The sequence below is a fragment of the Helianthus annuus genome, chromosome 17 (genome assembly GCF_002127325.2).
Source record: "Helianthus annuus cultivar XRQ/B chromosome 17, HanXRQr2.0-SUNRISE, whole genome shotgun sequence".
In the NCBI taxonomy this organism is placed as follows: domain Eukaryota; kingdom Viridiplantae; phylum Streptophyta; class Magnoliopsida; order Asterales; family Asteraceae; genus Helianthus; species Helianthus annuus.
The window spans coordinates 151,154,746-151,175,306 of NC_035449.2; positions in this window are offsets into that span (position 1 = coordinate 151,154,746).

The following is a 20,561-nucleotide window of genomic DNA, read 5'->3' on the forward strand; positions in this document are numbered from 1 at the left end:
GACAATCCCTGCATATCATGATTATAAATAGGAGATAGGGTTGGGATCACTCTGCATTTAAATTCGAGATATCTTCCCTTTATAATCGCTACCGAAGATCGATCAGGTATTCTCTTTTCTTCCCTTTCCATTCTTCCTTCTCTTGCTCTGTTTTTCTACTCCCCTGTTTTTATTCTGCTGTGAGGATGTTGCTCCGAAACTCTCCCCATAAGGATCACGAGAAGAGCAGTCCCCTGAAAAGCCAAGGAATCATTAAGGACTCTCCTACGGAGAGATGTTGCTTTACCGATGCTCATATAGATAGGATTCGTCATTGCTTTCCGGCGGATGCTGTTTTCAAATCCTTCACATCCACTGCTCTGAGTGACTTTGTTTCAGACACCTGGGTGATCTTTCCTGCAACTCCATTTACCATAGGATATTCGTATCCTTTTCCGGCCTTCACCCAATCTTTCTTTTCTCTGACCGGTATATCTTATATCCAAGCTATGCCGATGATCTGGAGGGTCTTGTATACCTTCGAGAGGATCATCGAGCAGGAGGGGATTGATTTAGGGATGGCAGAGCTGGCCGAGCTTTATGATCTTACCACGTTTGGTTCTCATCGATATTTGCTGAAACGGAAGGCCGGGGAGGATCACCCTGTTTTGAAAGTTACCAAAAATGACACAAACTGGAAGCGTCGTTTCTTCTTTGTGAGAAGGGATTCCCTCCCTGATGGGAATGATCTGCCCAAGGAGTGGGCCACCCATGGTAGGATAGAGGATCCTGGAAGGATCACCATCAGACTGATCTCTTATGATGAGGATCACTAACGTCTTGTTTTTTGTTTATTGTGCAGCTGTCTCCATTGCTCATCTCAAGTTAACCCCTGCTGCCAGAGAGAGGGTCCTTTCTTTCAAGAAGCTTGATCCTGAAATCAGAAGTTTTCAAGTCACCGTCCAAGATTCTCAAGAAGTATCCTCCGCATCTGCCACTATGTCAAGTAAGTATCCTTATTAAAAAGTAAGTTATATGTAAGACTGTTTAGTTAGTAAGGGAACTTATCTTGTTTTGGTTGTGTAGGCGCTGGGAAACCTGCTAAGTCTGCCAAGTCTGCATCCAAGTTCGGGATTGATGAACTTGCCAACGTCAAGTCTTCACGAAAGAAGGCTTCTGTTGCCAGTCCCTCTGCTTCGGCTCCTAAAGCACCTGTTAGAGGTAAGGGGAAGAAGAGGAAGACTTCTGAGGATCTCCAAGGATTTCCCCTGATCCGCCAACAGTTCCTTGACTATGTCAATGAGGTAAGGATCATTGCCCCTGTTGGTTGTCCTTCTCGAATATCCTGCTTGTATATTCTGCCTGTATATCCTGCTTTTTTTGAGGATCACCTGATCCTGAACTTACCTTTTTTCTCTTTTGCAGAAACTTGCTGAGATTGAGACCTACCTTGGCCACGTCGAGGATCAGGAGAGCCAAATCGCCGACCTCCAACAAATGGGCGTGTTAAAGGATCTCAAGATAGCCGATCTTGAGAAGGAGCTCCGGGCTACAAAGGATGAGGCTGCTCAAAGGCTAATTGACATGGATGGCGAGAAGCAGGAGATCATCCAGGATGCCAAGGTCTCTGCCGCAACTGCTATGTACAAGACACAACTACAAATGGCTGCGGAGGCTCAGGATCCTGCCTTTGACAAGAGCTCATGGGACGTGGAGGGTTGGAAGGCAAGATTGGCAGAGCTGGAGGATGAGGACGAAGCAGAGGAGATCCCAATGCTGGAGGGCGGTGATGCTGACAAGGATCAGGGTGGAGAAGCTGGTGGTGATGGAGCAGCAAAAGTGTGAGCTGCTGGATTGGGCGATGATGGATATTTCGAGACTAGGCCGGAGCCCAATTTTTTTTGAGTTTGGTAGTGGTTTGTTTGTGGTTTGAAACAATTATGGTTTGTAATCTTTGAACAATAGTTTTTAGGGTTAAGGATCCTGGATCCTTTGGACAATAGGTAGGATTACAAAAGGTGGAGGGATCCTCTGTTTGGGGGATGAAGCCTTTGTGATCCTGCCGCTTTTATTTTCCTGCACATGCTAAGACCGCATAGACAATGGACACCCTTTGCCAACCCATATGGACGGGCCACGTTTTGCTGGTAGAAATGTGGGTTGGCAATTTTGACAACTTTTTGAAAGGGTTAAAGATCCTTTTGTTAATAATATAACTTTAATCTTTCTGGCTTATCTCGTGTTGTTATCCTTTATTTATCTTCTTACTTCCCAGTTTTTAGAAACATATTTGTTAGAGTAACAAGGGTTGAGCAAACCATGTTTAATAAATTTAGGATATGATCCTAGATCAAATATCCTATCATTGAAAATTTTTCAAGGATCATAGTTTTAGTTGTCAAAGTGTAGGGGTTGGTTAGTATAATCAAAATAGTCAAGGAGCATACCTGAGGATCCAAGTTAGGATCCTAACCTTTAATCAAGATAACCATACGATAAGGATTAAGGATCCTTATTTGTTTAACTTCGAGAACCTGAAAAATGGAACATATCTTGGGAGTAAGCCAATGTAAAAGATAAGTTAGTAACTGGGGACAAGCCCAAAGGATAACTGGGGACAAGCCCATAGGATCACTGGGGATGATCCCAAAGGATCACTGGGGACAAGCCCAAAGGATAACTGGGGACAAGCCCAAAGGATCGTATGTAAACTGGAGTATGGCCCTTACTGGCGACTATCCAAACTTAGTGACATGAAAATGTCAAAACCTTAGCTAACGTGAAAACGTTAGAAACCTTATGAACGGATGTATGGTACGTCTACCATTATACGTAGGATCCTGGGTATAGCCAGTACGATGAGGTTGTCAACCCCGGAAGTGGGTACTGGTCCCAAAGACGTGAACTATATCAGGATCATCGTGCGCTGCTGGCGAAAACTGGGGATAATCCCAAGGATAACTGGGGTTAGACCCAAGGATCTGCGTTGCTTTTGAAGATCTTTGACGATATGCTGTAGATATCTGAACTATCATAACTCAAATGGTTTGTGAGAAGAGGATGAAGGATACAGGATCCTTATCCTTTGGTAAAAAGTAAGGAAATGTAATAGTTTTAAGATAAGGATATTACCAGAGTAAGGATCACTGACATCACCTGGATTCTTTGAGGATACTTCAATGTAAGGATCACATGCTTTGTCGGATCATGTTCACACAAAGTATCTCTTTAAGTGAACAGCATTCCAGGCTCTTGGTAACAAGTTTCCTTCCATAGTTAGCAATCTGTATGCCCCCTTTCCTGCTTCAGCTTCAATCAAGTAAGGGCCTTCCCACTTTGGTGCTAACTTCCCGTCAGCAGGATTAATAGTGTTTTGGAATGTTTTTCTCAACACCATATCTCCGACTTGGAACTTCCTTATCCTAACATTTTTGTTGTAAGCACCAGCCATTCTTTGTTGGTAGCTTGCCATCCTTATCCTAGCCAGATCCCTGATTTCCTCAATAGTATCCAAATCCTGGGCCAGGATTGCAGCATTTTCTTCAGGATCACGAGCATTTGTTCTAGCAGTTGGGATCACCATCTCCGTTGGGATCACTGCTTCTGCCCCAAATACTAAAGAAAAAGGTGTTTGACCAGTGGCATTCTTGGGAGTTGTTCTATCGGCCCATAGCACATAAGGTAACTCCTCTGCCCATTTTCCCTTCTTGGATCCTAGCTTCTTCTTCAGATTGTTGATGATGATCTTGTTGGATGATTCTGCTTGGCCATTGGCTTGTGGGTGAACTGGTGTTGATGTTATCATCTTGATTCCCCAACTGTCACAAAAGTTAGTAGTTCTGCTTCCAATGAATTAGGAACCATTATCACATACAATTTCAGAGGGAATGCCAAATCTAGTTATAATGTTTCTTTTGATAAAGGATATAACTTCTTTTTCTCTGACTTGAGCAAAAGCTTCAGCTTCTATCCACTTAGAGAAGTAGTCAGTCATGGCAAGCATAAATACTTTTCCACCAGGTGCTTTAGGGAGCTTGCCAACTATATCCATTCCCCATCTCATGAATGGCCAAGAGGATGGTATGGGGTGTAGCAATTCAGCTGGTTGATGAAGGATATTGCTGTGTCTTTGACAAGGATCACATTTCCTAGCATATTCTACAGCATCCCTTTTCATGGTTGGCCAGTAGTATCCTGTTCTAAGGATCCTTGAGAATAATGCCCTGCCCCCAGTGTGGTTTCCACAATCTCCTTCATGGAAGTCTCTCAACACTTCTTCAATTTCAGGATCCTCAATACATCTTAAATATGGTCCTGCAAGGGATCGTTTATATAGCACATTATTTAAGATTGTAAATTGAGATACCTTGATCCTGAAAGCTCTAGGATTTTCTCCCATTGGAATCTCTCCGTGTTGCAAATATTTTATGATTGGTGAGACCCATGATCCTGTATAAGATTGAGCTTCTTTACTAGGGATTACTGCAGTATCCTCTTCTATTTCCATGGCCACTTGATTTTCAATAGCAGGAGCCAGGATATGGATGATAGGGATACTTATGTCTTCTGGAATTTTTAAGGATGATCCTAAGTTGGCCAATGCATCAGCTTCCGTGTTATCCTCCCCTGGTACCTGTGTTAAGCTGAAAGAGACAAAAGAGAGTGCCAATTCTTTGACTATCTCTAAATATTTGGTTAGTTTTTCACCTTTAACAGCATAGGATCCATTAAAGTGATTGGTGATCAATAATGAGTCTACATATACTTTAAGATATTTCACCCCCATATCCTTAGCAATTTGCAAGCTAGCAATTAAGGCTTCATATTCAGCCTCATTGTTAGTTGCTTGGAACTCACAGGCTATGGAGTGGGGTATTATGTCCCCCTGTGGCGATTTTAGTAGTATCCCGAGCCCTGTGCCCTTGACATTTGAGGATCCATCAGTGTGTAGTATCCAGGGATCCTTGGTCTCATCCAGCTGTTGGACTTCCAATTCTGCTTCTTTTTGTAGATCACTACTGAAATCAGCCACAAAGTCAGCTAGTGCTTGGGATTTAATGGCTGTTCTTGGCTCATATCTTATATCATGGGCACTGAGCTTTACTGCCCACTTAGCCATTCTTCCTGACATCTCTGGTTTCCTGAGGACATTCTTAATTGGAAAGTTAGTTTTAACAACAATAGTGTGGGTTTCAAAATAATGCCTTAACTTAGTTGATGCCATGATTAATACAAGAATAAGTTTTTCGAGGTGTGAGTACCTGGATTCGGCATCAAGTAAACTCTTACTTACATAGTAGATAGGATATTGTGTACCTTCATGATCCTTAACAAGGATAGCGCTTACAGCGGTTGAGGATACCGCCAAATATAAGGATAACACATCTCCTTTCTCGGGTTTTGATAATGCTGGTGCTGAGGACATATATTCTTTAAGGGCTTGTAAAGCATTCTCATGTTTCTCAGTCCATTCAAACTTCTTGTTCTTCCTTAGGATATCGTAAAATTCTTTACATTTTTCTGAGGATTTTGATATGAACCTGTTCAGAGCTGCCTTAACACCAAAGTGGCACTTCGAAGGATTAAGCTTCATGTCATAATTATCAAGGATATCAAATGCTTCCTCCAAATCCCTTAGGTGATCCTCAGCTTTCTTTGATTTGACTACCATATCATCTATGTATACTTCCATAGTTTGTCCAATTTGATCTTTGAACATCATATTCACCAGCCTTTGATATGTTGCACCTGTATTTCTTAATCCAAAAGGCATGGCAATATAACAATACAAACCTGTTGGGGTCATAAAGGCTGTATCCTCTTGGTCAGATGGTTCCATCTGAATTTGTTGGAATCCAGATGATGCATCCATAAAGGTTAACAGTTCATGCCCCGCTGTTGCATCGACCATGGAGTCAATGTGGGGTAATGGGAAAGGATCCTTGGGACATGCCTTATTTAAATCAGTGAAATCGACACATACCCTCCACTTTCCGTTTTTCTTTTGGACAACGACCACATTGGCTAACCATTTTGGATATTTTACCTCTCTGATCATACCTGCTCGAAGTAGTCTCTCTACTTCTTCTTGGATAATGGCATTCCTTTCCGGTGCAAACTTCCTCCTTTTCTGATGGATTGGTTTGATAGACCTGTCAATGCCAAGTTTGTGAGTAATAATATCCTTTGATATACCTGTCATATCTTCATGTTTCCAAGCAAAGGTAGATTTTCTTCTTTTGAGGAAGGATATTAAGTCTTCTTTCATCTTGCCAAGGATCCCTGATCCGATATAGATTTTTGATTCAGGATCACTAGGATCCAAGAGGATTTCGTCCACATCTTGTTCCCTTGCCTCCAGGAAATTCCTTGGAGGATACTGTAATTGCTATTGCTCCCTTGGCTTCGAGGTTGGCTTCATGGATGAGGTATAACAATCCTTAGCCTCCTGCTGATCACTGTCGATCTTGATTATTCCCCATGGGCTAGGGAGCTTCACACATTGATGGTAGGTGGATGGGACTGCTTTCATATCATGTATCCAAGGTCTGCCAAGGATAACATTGCAACAAGACAAACAGTCAATAACACAAAATTTATGATAATTATGTAATCCTTCCACGTAGATTGGGAGTTTGATGTCCCCCAGAGTTTTCTTCGTTTCTCCACTGAATCCTACAAGCACGGAGGATCTTGGTGTGATGTCTGATTCTGGGATACCCATTTTTTTCAGAACATCAAGCTGGATAATGTTCACAGAGCTTCCTCCATCGATAAGGATCCTGCGGACAAAATGGTTAGAGATAAAGAGAGTAATAACTAAACTATCATGATGAGGATCCTGAATATTGACGCGATCATCCTCATCAAACGTAATTATCTTCCCCTCTGAGACACTTGATGTTCCAATAGGCCTTTCTCCATTATCCATTTTTGACTCTTTTGCATGTCTTTTGGCCGCCGAGAAGGATATACCACAGATGTCTGATCCTCCGGAAATAAAGTTGATCACTTGTGCATTTGCCGGAGGTGCTGGAGCCCTCTCAGGGATCCTTTCAGGATCCTGAGTCCTTTGCTTTTTTCTTCCCAATAATTCTTTTAGGTGCCCCTTGCTTAACAGATATCCAATCTCTTTTCTTAAAGCTATGCATTCTTCAGTTAGATGCCCGAAATCCTCATGGTATGCACACCATTTTGACTTGTCTTTAGTCCCGGATGGTTTATCATTCTTCCTGGGCCACCTAGCTTTTTCACCTAGATTCTGCATTGCAAGGATTAGTTCATGATTATCAACGGAAAAACAATATTCTGAGATTGGAGGATAATCCTCATCGTCCTCTTCTTGGTCAACAGCGTGCACATTCTGGTTCTCATTTCTATGGTAGGTTTTGAATTTGTTGTTCTTGAAGGAGGATCCTTGCTTCTCCTGTTTTGAGGATCCTACTTGTCTCTCCTGGATCCTCTTGTCATCCTCCAGCCGGATGAACCTGAGTGCCCGAGTTCTTACTTCATCTAAATTCCTGCATGGTGTCATAACAAGATCATCATAGAATAATGAATCCTTAAGCAGTCCCATTTTGAAGGCTTCAACAGCCGTAGCCATATCCAGGTTGGGAATGTCCAAGGATTCTTTACTAAATTTAGTTATGTAATCCCTTAATGATTCATTATGACCTTGGGTTACCCTATATAAATCACTGGTTAATCTTTCAAATTTTCTACTACAAGAGAATTGGTTATTGAATAAATTAACTAAATTAGCAAATGAAGTAATAGAGTAAGGGGGAAGACTTAGCAGCTGTTAGGGCTGGATTTTTACTATGAATGATCCTTATACGTGATCCTAACCAGTGATCCTTATTTCTTTGGCAGGCAGTGATCCTCAGCCGGACCTCAGGATCAGGATCACGGGACATTGAGGTGATCCTAGTACTAACGGTCATTTTCGATTACTACAATATTATTTTGCAGGAATATCTAGCAGGATATGCCCTACATATCATGATCCAGGGACGCGCTTTTACAAATATGGCAAGAGCTGAATTGAAGATGAACGTTGTGCCGGATATGGAAACATGGCTTGATCTTAGGGCAGCAATTTAGGCTAGATTATCTTTATTTCTAAAGGGGTAATGAGCTGATTAGTGGTCTATCTACCTAAAATAAGTTACCTACACATGTATAAATACCCATCTTCCTCATTCGGAAGAACACACACAACATACGACACAACTCTCAACACTTAGACACTCAGTGATCCTTGTACTCAGCTCATTATCATCCGAAGTTGTAACTACATTTTTATTATATTGAAATTGGTGATCGGTAGTTGCCATCACCCGAGGTTTTTTATGCCGGAGATCATACATTGATCAAGGGCTTTTTCCTCGTATAAATCATTGTGTCTTTGCATATTCATCACAGAAGTGATCCTTTACTTTTATAGCTAACCAAGCATCATACCCCGTTTACATAAAGTTTGGTTACATTATCCTTGTGTGATTTTTGACCAAAACAGTTTGGCGCCCACCGTGGGGCAATTGGTGCTTCATTCATAAAGAAAATCCTTTGTTCAAAATCATTTCAAAGAGTTACATGGCTTCATCATTGAAGAACACTTCCACGACGATGTCTGCAGTCACCTCAGCACAAACCACTCTACCTCCTCCACCGGCAGGATCCCAGAGAAATGCTGAGAAGAGACCAACCCCTTCTTTCTCTAAACCTCCATCTTCTTCTGCTATGAATTCTTCTATTCCCAGTACTAGTGATGTGTTTGCTTTAATTTTGCAGATGAAGGATCGTATGCAGCGGCAGGATGAAACTAATGACAGGATCCTCAGGGAGATTGGAGATCTCAAAAGACAAAAGAAAGCGGCAGAGGATCATTCCCCACTGATGCCAAAATCCTTGAGTTTTGAGACTCCAATGGTCACCTCTCAGCCATCAGGGATCCCAGACGTACAGATCACAGGGGAGACGAGAGGATTACATCTCAAGTCAGCAGCAATGACTCAGACATCGGGCTCGTATTTTCAGCCAGCAGGATCCTATCCTCAGTATATGGGATCCTTCATGAATCCGGGAGCCTATCCGGGGGCACAGCAGTTTCAAGGATCCTACTTTATTCCAGGATCGTTCCAGGGCCAAGGATCCTCCTTTGTTCCAGGATCATCCCAGGTTCAAGGATCCTCCTTCGTTCCAGGATCATCCCAGATACCAGGATCCTTACAGCTGCCAGGATCCCTAAAAAGTTTGCAAGCAGGGAATCTAGATGTCCATCAAGGGGACTTCATTCCAATGCAGACCATTGCTTCCACTGGTCCCTCCGTTATTCCAGAATCCCAGCAATACGGATTCCCTAACTTGAACCCAATGGGAGGTAACACTTTAAATAATTATCCTACCACTAACCATGGATTCATGCAGGATACAGGTACCAATCACGCTATGGCCAGGGAATTACAGAAACTAAAGGACATGATCTCAAGTGTTCCAGGGGTAGTCAAGCCTATCCCAGAGATTGCAGATGGAAGCCACAAGGTATCACGCTTTGCACCACCAATTTGTGATGCAGAGGTACCCAAAAGGTTCCATATCCCTACCATGAAGTTGTATGACGGCACAACGGATCCAGAGGAACATATAGCACAATACAGGGAAAGGATGGAGATCAATCCTATCCCAGAAAAATTGAAGGAAGCATGCCTATGCAAAGGATTTGGATCTACTCTTACTGGATCAGCCCTTAAATGGCTGCTAAGTCTTCCCCCTTACTCTATTACTTCATTTGCTAATTTAGTTAATTTATTCAATAACCAATTCTCTTGTAGTAGAAAATTTGAAAAATTAACTAGCGATTTATACAGGATAACTCAAAATCACAACGAATCGTTAAGGGATTATATAACTAAATTTAGTAAAGAATCCTTGGATATTCCCAACTTGGATATGGCTACGGCTGTTGAAGCCTTCAAAATGGGACTACTTAAGGATTCATTATTCTATGATGATCTTGTTATGACACCTTGCAGGAATTTAGATGAAGTAAGAACTCGAGCACTCAGGTTTATCCGGCTAGAGGATGACAAGAGGATCCAGGAGAGACAAGTAGGATCCTCAAAACAAGATAATCAAGGATCCTCCTTCAAAAGCAACAAGTTCAAATCCTACCATAGAAACGAGAACAAGAATGTGCATGCTGTCGACCAAGAGGAGGATGATGAAGAATATCCTCCAATCTCAGAATATTGTTTTTCCGTTGATAATCATGAACTAATCCTTGCAATGCAGAATCTAGGTGAAAAGGCTAGGTGGCCCAGGAAGAATGATAAACCATCCGGGACTAAAGACAAGTCCAAATGGTGTGCATACCATGAGGATTTCGGCCATCTGACTGAAGATTGCATAGCCTTAAGAAAGGAAATTGGATACCTGCTAAGCAAGGGGCATCTAAAAGAATTGCTGGGGAGAAAAAAGCAAAGGACCCAGGATCCTGAAAGGATCCCCGAAAAAGCCCCAGCACCTCCGGCAAATGCACAAGTGATCAACTTCATATCCGGAGGATCAGACATTTGTGGTACATCCTTTTCAGCGGCCAAAAGACATGCAAAAGAATCAAAAATGGATAATGGAGAAAGGCCTATTAGAACCTCAAGCGTCTCAGAAGGAAAGATGATAACATTTGATGAGGATGATCGCATCAACATCCAGGATCCTCATCATGATAGTTTAGTTATCACTCTCTTTATCTCTAACCATTTTGTCCGCAGGATCCTTATCGATGGAGGGAGCTCAGTGAACATAATCCAGCTTGATGTCTTGAAGAAGATGGGAATCCCAGAATCAGACATCACACCAAGATCCTCCGTGCTTGTAGGATTCAGTGGAGAAACGAAGAAAACTCTGGGGGACATCAAACTCCCAATCTATGTGGAAGGATTACATAATTATCAGAAATTTTGTGTTATTGACTGTTTATCTTGTTGCAACGTTATCCTTGGCAGGCCTTGGATACATGACATGAAAGCAGTTCCATCTACCTACCATCAATGTGTAAAGCTCCCTAGCCCATGGGGGATAATCAAGATCGACAGCGATCAGCAAGAGGCTAAGGATTGCTATACCTCATCCATGAAGCCAACCTCGAAGCCAAGGGAGCAATAGCAATTACAGTATCCTCCGAGGAACGTCTTGGAGGCAAGGGAACAAGATGTAGATGAAATCCTCTTGGATCCTAGTGATCCTGAATCAAAAATCTATATCGGATCAGGAATCCTTGGCAAAATGAAAGAAGACATGATATCCTTCCTCAAAAGAAGAAAATCCACCTTTGCTTGGAAACATGAAGATATGACAGGTATATCTAAGGATATTATTACTCACAAACTTGGCATTGACAGGTCTATCAAGCCAATCCATCAAAAAAGGAGGAAGTTTGCACCAGAAAGGAATGCCATTATCCAAGAAGAAGTAGAGAGACTACTTCGAGCAGGTATGATCAGAGAGGTAAAGTATCCTAAATGGTTAGCCAATGTGGTTGTTGTCCAAAAGAAAAACGGAAAGTGGAGGGTATGTGTCGATTTCACCGATTTGAATAAGGCATGTCCCAAGGATCCTTTCCCATTACCCCACATTGACTCCATGGTGGATGCAACAGCGGGGCATGAACTGTTAACTTTTATGGATGCATCATCTGGATTCCAACAAATCCAGATGGAACCATCTGACCAAGAGGATACAGCCTTTATGACCCCAACCGGTTTATATTGTTATATTGCCATGCCTTTTGGACTAAGAAATGCAGGGGCAACATATCAAAGGCTGGTAAATATGATGTTCAAAGATCAAATTGGAAAAACTATGGAGGTGTACATAGATGATATGGTGGTCAAGTCAAAGAAAGCTGAGGATCACCTAAGGGACTTGGAAGAAGCATTCGATATCCTTGATAGTTACAACATGAAACTTAATCCTTCGAAATGCCATTTTGGTGTTAAGGCAGGAAAGTTCTTAGGATACATGGTAACCCAGAGGGGCATCGAAGCAAGCCCAGAACAAATCAAAGCATTAATAAATATCAAGTCTCCTGCCAATACCAAGGATGTTCAAAGACTAACAGGCAGGATAGCAGCTTTGAACAGGTTCATATCGAAATCCTCAGAAAAGTGCAAAGAATTCTACGATATCCTAAGGAAGAATAAGAAGTTCGAATGGACTGAGAAGCATGAAAATGCTTTACAAGCCCTAAAAGAGTATATGTCCTCAGCACCAGCATTAGCAAAACCGGAAAAAGGAGATGTGTTATCCTTATATCTGGCGGTATCCTCAACCGCTGTAAGTGCTGTCCTTGTTAAGGATCACGAAGGTACACAATATCCTATCTACTATGTAAGTAAAAGTCTACTTGATGCCGAATCCAGGTACTCACACCTCGAAAAACTCATCCTTGCATTAATCATGGCATCCACGAAGTTAAGGCATTATTTTGAAACTCATACTATTATTGTTAAAACTAATTTTCCAATTAAGAATGTCCTCAGGAAACCGGATATGTCAGGGAGAATGGCTAAGTGGGCAGTGAAGCTTAGTGCCCATGATATAAGATACGAACCAAGAACAGCCATTAAATCTCAAGCACTAGCTGACTTTGTGGCTGATTTCAGTAGTGATCTACAAAAGGGAGCAGAATTGGAGGTCCAGCAGCTGGATGAGACCAAGGATCCTTGGATACTACACACCGACGGATCCTCAAATATCAAAGGCACAGGGCTAGGGATCCTACTAAAATCGCCACAGGGGGACATAATACCCCACTCTATAGCTTGTGAGTTCCAGGCAACTAACAATGAGGCTGAGTATGAAGCCTTAATTGCTGGCTTACAAATTGCTAAGGATATGGGGGTAAAATATCTCGAAGTATATGTAGATTCATTATTGATCACCAATCACTTTAATGGATCCTATGCTGTTAAAGGTGAAAAACTAACCAAATATTTAGAGATAGTCAAAGAATTGGCACTCTCTTTTGTTTCTTTTAGCTTAACACAGGTACCAAGGGAGGATAACACGGAAGCTGACGCATTGGCCAACCTAGGATCATCTTTGAAGATTCCAGAAGATATAAGTATCCCTATCATCCATATCCTGGCTCCTGCTATTGAAAAACAGGTGGCCATGGAAATAGAAGAGGATACTGCAATGATCCCTAGTCAAGAAGCCCAACCTAATTCAGGATCATGGATCTCACCGATCATGGGATATTTGCAACACGGGGAGATCCCGATGGGAGAAAATCCTAGAGCTTTCAGGATTAAGGTATCTCAATTCACAATTCTGAATAATGTATTATATAAGCGATCTCTTGCAGGACCATATTTGAGATGTATCGAGGGTCCTGAAATTGAAGAGGTGTTGAAGGATTTCCATGAAGGAGATTGTGGAAACCACACTGGGGGCAGGGCATTATTCTCAAGGATCCTTAGAACAGGATACTACTGGCCAACCATGAAAAGGGATGCTGTAGAGTATGCTAAGAAATGTGATCCTTGCCAAAGACATAGCAATATCCTTCACCAACCAGCTGAATTACTACACCCCATACCATCCTCTTGGCCATTCATGAGATGGGGAATGGATATAGTTGGCAAGCTCCCTAAAGCACCTGGTGGAAAAGTATTTATGCTTGCCATGACTGACTATTTTTCCAAGTGGATAGAAGCTGAAGCCTTCGCTCAAGTCAGAGAAAAGGAAGTCATATCCTTCATTAAAAGAAACATTATAACCAGATTTGGCATCCCCTCTGAAATTATATGTGATAATGGTTCTCAATTCATTGGAAGGAGAACCACTAACTTTTGTGACAGTTGGGGAATCAAGATGATAACATCAACACCAGTTCATCCACAAGCCAATGGTCAAGCAGAATCATCCAACAAGATCATCATCAACAATCTGAAGAAGAAGCTAGGATCCAAGAAAGGAAAATGGGCAGAGGAGTTACCTTATGTGCTATGGGCTGATAGGACAACTCCCAAGAATGCCACTGGCCAAACACCTTTCTCTTTAGTATTTGGGGCAGAAGCAGTGATCCCAACAGAGATGGTGATCCCAACTGCTAGAACAAGTGCTCGTGATCCTGAAGAAAATGCTACAATCCTAGCTCAGGATTTGGATACTATTGAGGAAAACAGGGATCTAGCTAGGATAAGGATGGCAAGCTACCAACAAAGGATGGCTGGTGCCTACAACAAGAATGTCAGGATAAGGAAGTTCCAAGTCGGAGATATGGTGTTGAGAAAAGCATTTCAAAACACCATCAATCCTGCTGACGGGAAGCTAGCACCAAAATGGGAAGGTCCCTACTTGATTGAAGCTGAAGCAGGAAAGGGGGCATACAGGTTGCTAACCATGGAAGGAAACTTGTTACCAAGAGCCTGGAATGCTGTTCACTTAAAGAAATATTTCATGTGAACATGATCCTTCCTGCATGTGATCCTTACATTGAAATATCCTTGAAGGATCCTGGAGATATCGTTGATCCTTACTCAGGTAATATGCTTATCCTAAAACTATTGCATTTTCTTACTTTTTGCCTAAGGATAAGGATCATGTATCCTTCATCCTCTACTCACAAACCATTTGAGTTATGATAGTTCAGGTATCTTCAGCATATCATCAAAGATCTTCAAAAGCATCACAGATCCTCGGGTCCAACCCCAGTTATCCTTGGGATTATCCCCAGTTTCCGCCAGCAGCGCACGATGATCCTGATATAGTTCACGTCTTTGGGATCAGTACCCACTTTCGGGGCTGGCGACCTCATCGTACTGGCTATACTTGGGATCCTACGTATAATGGTGGACGCACCATACATCCGTTCCTAAGGTTTCTAACGTTTTCACGTTAGCTAAGGTTTTGACATTTTCATGTCACTAAGTTTGGATAGTTGCCAGAAAGGGCCATACTCCAGTTTACATACGATCCTTTGGGCTTGTCCCCAGTTATCCTTTGGGCTTGTCCCCAGTGATCCTCCGGGATCGTCCCCAGTTATCCTTTGGGCTTGTCCCCAGTGATCCTCCGGGATCATTCTCAGTTATCCTTTGGGCTTGTCCCCAGTTACTAACTTATCTTTTATATTGGCTTAGTCCCAAGTTATATTCCATTTTTTCAGGTTTTCGAAGTTAAACGATTAAGGATCCTTAATCCTTATTATCCATTAAAGTTTTACCTATGGTAATTTCGATTAAAGGTTAGGATCCTAACTTGGATCCTCAGGTATGATCCTTAACTACTTTTAATTTCATTATTCATTTGAATAACCTTTAGACCTTGACAACTGAACCTATGATCCTTAAAATAAACTATCTTGGAAACTTTCGATTATAGGATATTTGATCCAGGATCATATCCTAAATTTCTTAAACATAATTTGCTCAAACTTTTCAAACAAACATGTGTCAAAACAATTGAAAATCAAAAAGGATAACAAGTTATATTATTAAACCAAAGGATCATTAACCCTTTCAAAAAAGTTGTCAAAATTACCTACCCAAAGCTTCTACCAGCAATACGTGGCCCGTCCGCTGGGGTAGGTAAAGGGTGTCCATGATAATAGGTTCAAAAGTATTGCAGGGAAATTAGAAGGCGGCAGGATTACAACGGCTTCATCCCCCAAACAGAGGATCCCTCCACCATGTGTAATCCTACCTATTGTTCAAAGGATCCAGGATCCTTAACCCTAAAGAAACTACTGTTCAGAGATTACAGACCATAATTGTTCACAAACCACAAACCACTACCAAAAAACCTAAAAAATTGGGCTCCGGCCTAGTCAACAATATCCATCATCGCCCAATCATGCAGCCTACTTCTCCGCTGCTCCATCTCCACCAGCATCTTCACCATGATCCTTGCCAGCATCACCTCCCTCCAGCCTTGGGATATCCTCAGCATCCTCCTCATCATCCAAGTCTACCAGCCTTGCCTTCCAACCTTCAACATCCCATGAGCTCTTGTCAAAGGCAGGATCCTGAGCCTCCGCAGCCATTTGTAGTTGTATCTTGTACATAGCAGTTGCGGTAGAGACCTTGGCATCCTGGATGATCTCCTGCTTCTCATTATCCATGTCAATCAGCCTCTGAGCAGCTTCATCCTTGGTGGCCTGGAGTTCCTTCTCAAGATCCGCTATCTTGAGATCCTTCAACACACCCATTTGCTGAAGATCGGCAATCTGGCTCTCCTGGTCCTCAACATTGCCAAGATAAGTTTCAATCTCAGCAAGTTTCTGCAAACAAAAGAAATAAAGACAAGCTCGGAATCAGGTGATCCTCGAAAGATACTAGATAACCAACAGGGGCAGTGATCCTCACCTCGTTCACATAGTCAAGAAATTGCTGACGAAGGAGAGGGAATCCTTGGAGTTCATCAGAGGCTTTCCTCTTTTTTCCCTTACCCCGAATGGACGCTTTAGGAGCTGAGACTGAAGGGCTGGCAGCAGGAGCCTTCTTCTTCTTAGAAGACGTGACATTGGCAAGGTCACTTATCCCAAACATGGAGGCAGATTTAACAGACCTGGCAGACTTTCCGGCACCTACACAATTCAAAAACAAGATAAGTTCCCTTATTAAATTGAATACTTTCACATAAGACTTATTTTTTATGAGGATACTTACTTGACATTGTGGCAGATGCAGAGGATATCTCTTGAGAATCTTGGATAATAATCTGAAAGCTTCGAACTTCAGGATCAAGCTTCTTGAAAGCTAACACTCTTTCTTTGGCAGCAGGGGTCAACCTTAAGTGAGCAACGGAGATAGCTGCATAAAAAGACAAAAAAGAAAAGATATCAGTGATCCTCATCATACGAGACAGGACTGATAGTGATCCTTCAAGGATCCTCTATCCTACCATGAGTGGCCCATTCCTTGGGCAGATCCTTCCCATCCGGGATGGAATCCCTCTTAACAAAGAAAAATCTACGTTTCCAGTTGGCATCATTCTTGGTCACTTTGAAAATGGGATGATCCTCCCCAGCTTTCCGTTTCAACAAGTACCGGTGAGAACCAAAGGTGGTGAGATCATAAAGTTCAGCTAACTCTGACATCCCCAAATCAATCCCTTCTTGCTCGATGATCCTCTCGAAGGTATATAGAACCCTCCAGATCATCGGCATAGCTTGGATATATGAGATGCCGGTAAGAGAGAAGAAAGATTGGGTGAACATCGGAAAAGGATATGAATACCCAATGAGGAAGGGAGTAGCAGGAAAAGCCACCCAGACATCTGAGACAAAATCACTCAGAGCAGTAGGATCAAAGGGTTTGAAAACAACATTCGCTGGGAAACAATGGCGAATCTTGTCTATTTGGATATCGGTAAAGCAGCATCTCTCCGTAGGAGAATCTTTGATAATCCCCTGGCTTTTCAAGGGACTATCCTTCTTAGAGCCTTTGTGCGGTGAATTCCGAAGAAGCATATTCGAGATGAAAACAGGGTAAAAGCAAGAAAGAACAGAGCAAAGAAGAAAAAGAAGAAGATGATACCTGATCAAGCCTTCGGTGACGATTATAAAGGAAGATACTTCGAATTTAAATGCAAAATGATCCTAACCCTATCTCCTATTTATAATGATGATCCGCAGGGATTGTCACATCAGTGACGTAAATATCCTAACGGCTAGTCCATGTACAACGGCTAGTAAACCGGAATCGTCCGTTAGAGATAAGCTCAAAACAAAATATAACTCATCTATTTACAATTAACTCCTTATATTTTGGGGGCAATTGTTAGGGCTGGATTTTTACTATGAATGATCCTTATACGTGATCCTAACCAGTGATCCTTATTTCTTTGGCAGGCAGTGATCCTCAGCCGGACCTCAGGATCAGGATCACGGGACATTGAGGTGATCCTAGTACTAACGGTCATTTTCGATTACTACAATATTATTTTGCAGGAATATCTAGCAGGATATGCCCTACATATCATGATCCAGGGACGCGCTTTTACAAATATGGCAAGAGCTGAATTGAAGATGAACGTTGTGCCGGATATGGAAACATGGCTTGATCTTAGGGCAGCAATTTAGGCTAGATTATCTTTATTTCTAAAGGGGTAATGAGCTGATTAGTGGTCTATCTACCTAAAATAAGTTACCTACACATGTATAAATACCCATCTTCCTCATTCGGAAGAACACACACAACATACGACACAACTCTCAACACTTAGACACTCAGTGATCCTTGTACTCAGCTCATTATCATCCGAAGTTGTAACTACATTTTTATTATATTGAAATTGGTGATCGGTAGTTGCCATCACCCGAGGTTTTTTATGCCGGAGATCATACATTGATCAAGGGCTTTTTCCTCGTATAAATCATTGTGTCTTTGCATATTCATCACAGAAGTGATCCTTTACTTTTATAGCTAACCAAGCATCATACCCCGTTTACATAAAGTTTGGTTACATTATCCTTGTGTGATTTTTGACCAAAACAGCAGCCACTTAAGAGCTGATCCAGTAAGAGTGGATCCAAATCCTTTACATAGGCATGCTTCCTTCAGCTTTTCTGGGATAGGATTGATCTCCATCCTCTCCCTGTATTGTGCTATGTGCTCCTCTGGATCCGTTGTACCATCATACAGCTTCATAGTAGGGATATGGAACCTTTTGGGCACCTCTGCATCACAAATTGGTGGTGCAAAGCGGGATACCTTGTGGCTTCCATCTGCAATCTCTGGGATAGGCTTGACTACCCCTGGAACACTTGAGATCATATCTTTTAGCTTCTGCAATTCCCTGGCCATAGCATGATTGACACATGTATCCTGCATGAATCCATGGTCAGTAGTAAGATGATTATTTAAAGTATTACCTCCCATTGAGTTCAAGTTAGTGAATCCATATTGCTGGGATTTGGGGATAACGGAGGGACCAGTGGAAGCAATGGTCTGCATTGGAATGAAGTCCCCTTGATGGACATCTAGACTTCCTGTTTGCAAACTTTTTAGAGATCCTGGCATTTGGAAGGATCCTGGTATCTGGAAGGATCCTGGAGCGAAGGAGGATCCTTGACCCTGGGATGATCCTGGAACAAAGAAGGGTCCTTGACCCTGGGATGATCCTGGAATAAAGTAGGATCCTTGAAGCTGCTGTGTTCCCGGATAGGCTTCCGAATTCATGAAGGATCCCATATGCTGGGGATAGGATCCTGCCGGTTGAAAGTGTGAGCTTGATGTCTGAGTCATTGCTGTCGATCCGAGGTGCAATCCTCTTGATTCTCCCACAATTTGCACGTCTGGAATTCCCGATGGCTGAGAAGTGATCATTGGAGTATCAAAGCTCAAGGATTTGGGCATCAGTGGGGAATGATCCTCTGCCGTTCTCTTTTGTCTTTTGAGATCTCCAATTTCCCTGAGGATCCTATCATTAGTTTCATCCTGCCGCTGCATACGATCCTTCATCTGCAAAATCAAAGTAAATACATCACTAGTACTGGGAATATAGGAATTCATAGCAGAAGGAGATGGAGTTTTAGAATTAGTAGGAGTTTGTCTCTTCTCAGCATTCTTCTGGGATCCTGCCGGTGGAGGAGGCAGAGTGTTCTGAGACGAGGTGACTGCAGACATTGCCGTGAACATGTTTTTCAATGATGAAGCCATGTAATTCTTCGAAATGATTTTGAACAAAGAGTTTTCTTGTGAATGAAGCACCAATTGCCCCACGGTGGGCGCCAAACTGTTTTGGTCAAAAATCACACAAGGATAATGTAACCAAACTTTATGTAAACGGGGTATGATGCTTGGTTAATTATAAAAGTAAAGGATCACTTTTGTGAGAAATATGCAAAGACACAATGATTTATACGAGGAAAAAGCCCTTGATCAATGTATGATCTCCGGCATAAAAAACCTCGGGTGATGGCAACTACCGATCACCAACTTCAATATAAGAAAAATATAGTTACAACTTCGGATGATAATGAGCTGAGTACAAGGATCACTATAGTTTCGAGTGTCTAAGCGTGTGAGAATTGTGTTGTGTCCTCTTCCAAATGAGGAAGAGTGGTATTTATACAAGTGTAGGTGACCTATTTTAGGTAAAAGGACTAATAATCAGCTCATTACCCCTTTAGAAATAAAAGACAATCTAGCCTAAATTGCCGCCCATAAATCAAGCTAAGTTTCCATATCCTTTGCAACGTCTATCTCCGATTAAGCTCATGCTATAATTGTGAAGACGCGTCCCTTGATTATGATGCTAAGAGCGTATCCTGCTAGATATTTCCTGCAAAATAACATTGTATTAAACGAAGGTAACTGTTAGCATGAGGATCCTATAATGGTCCATGATCCTGATCCTGAAGTCCTGCTGAGGATCACTGTCTGCCAAGGAAACAAGGATCACTGGTTAGGATCACGTGTAAGGATCACGTACAGTAAAAATCCAGCCCTAACAGAGATAATGTGAAAAGACACCCAAAAACTGATTAAATGAGGCAGTTACGGATTTTCTCGCAGCCTCCACCGTAACTTACGGTGGCCACCGTAAGTTACGGTGGACTTCGTAATTTACGG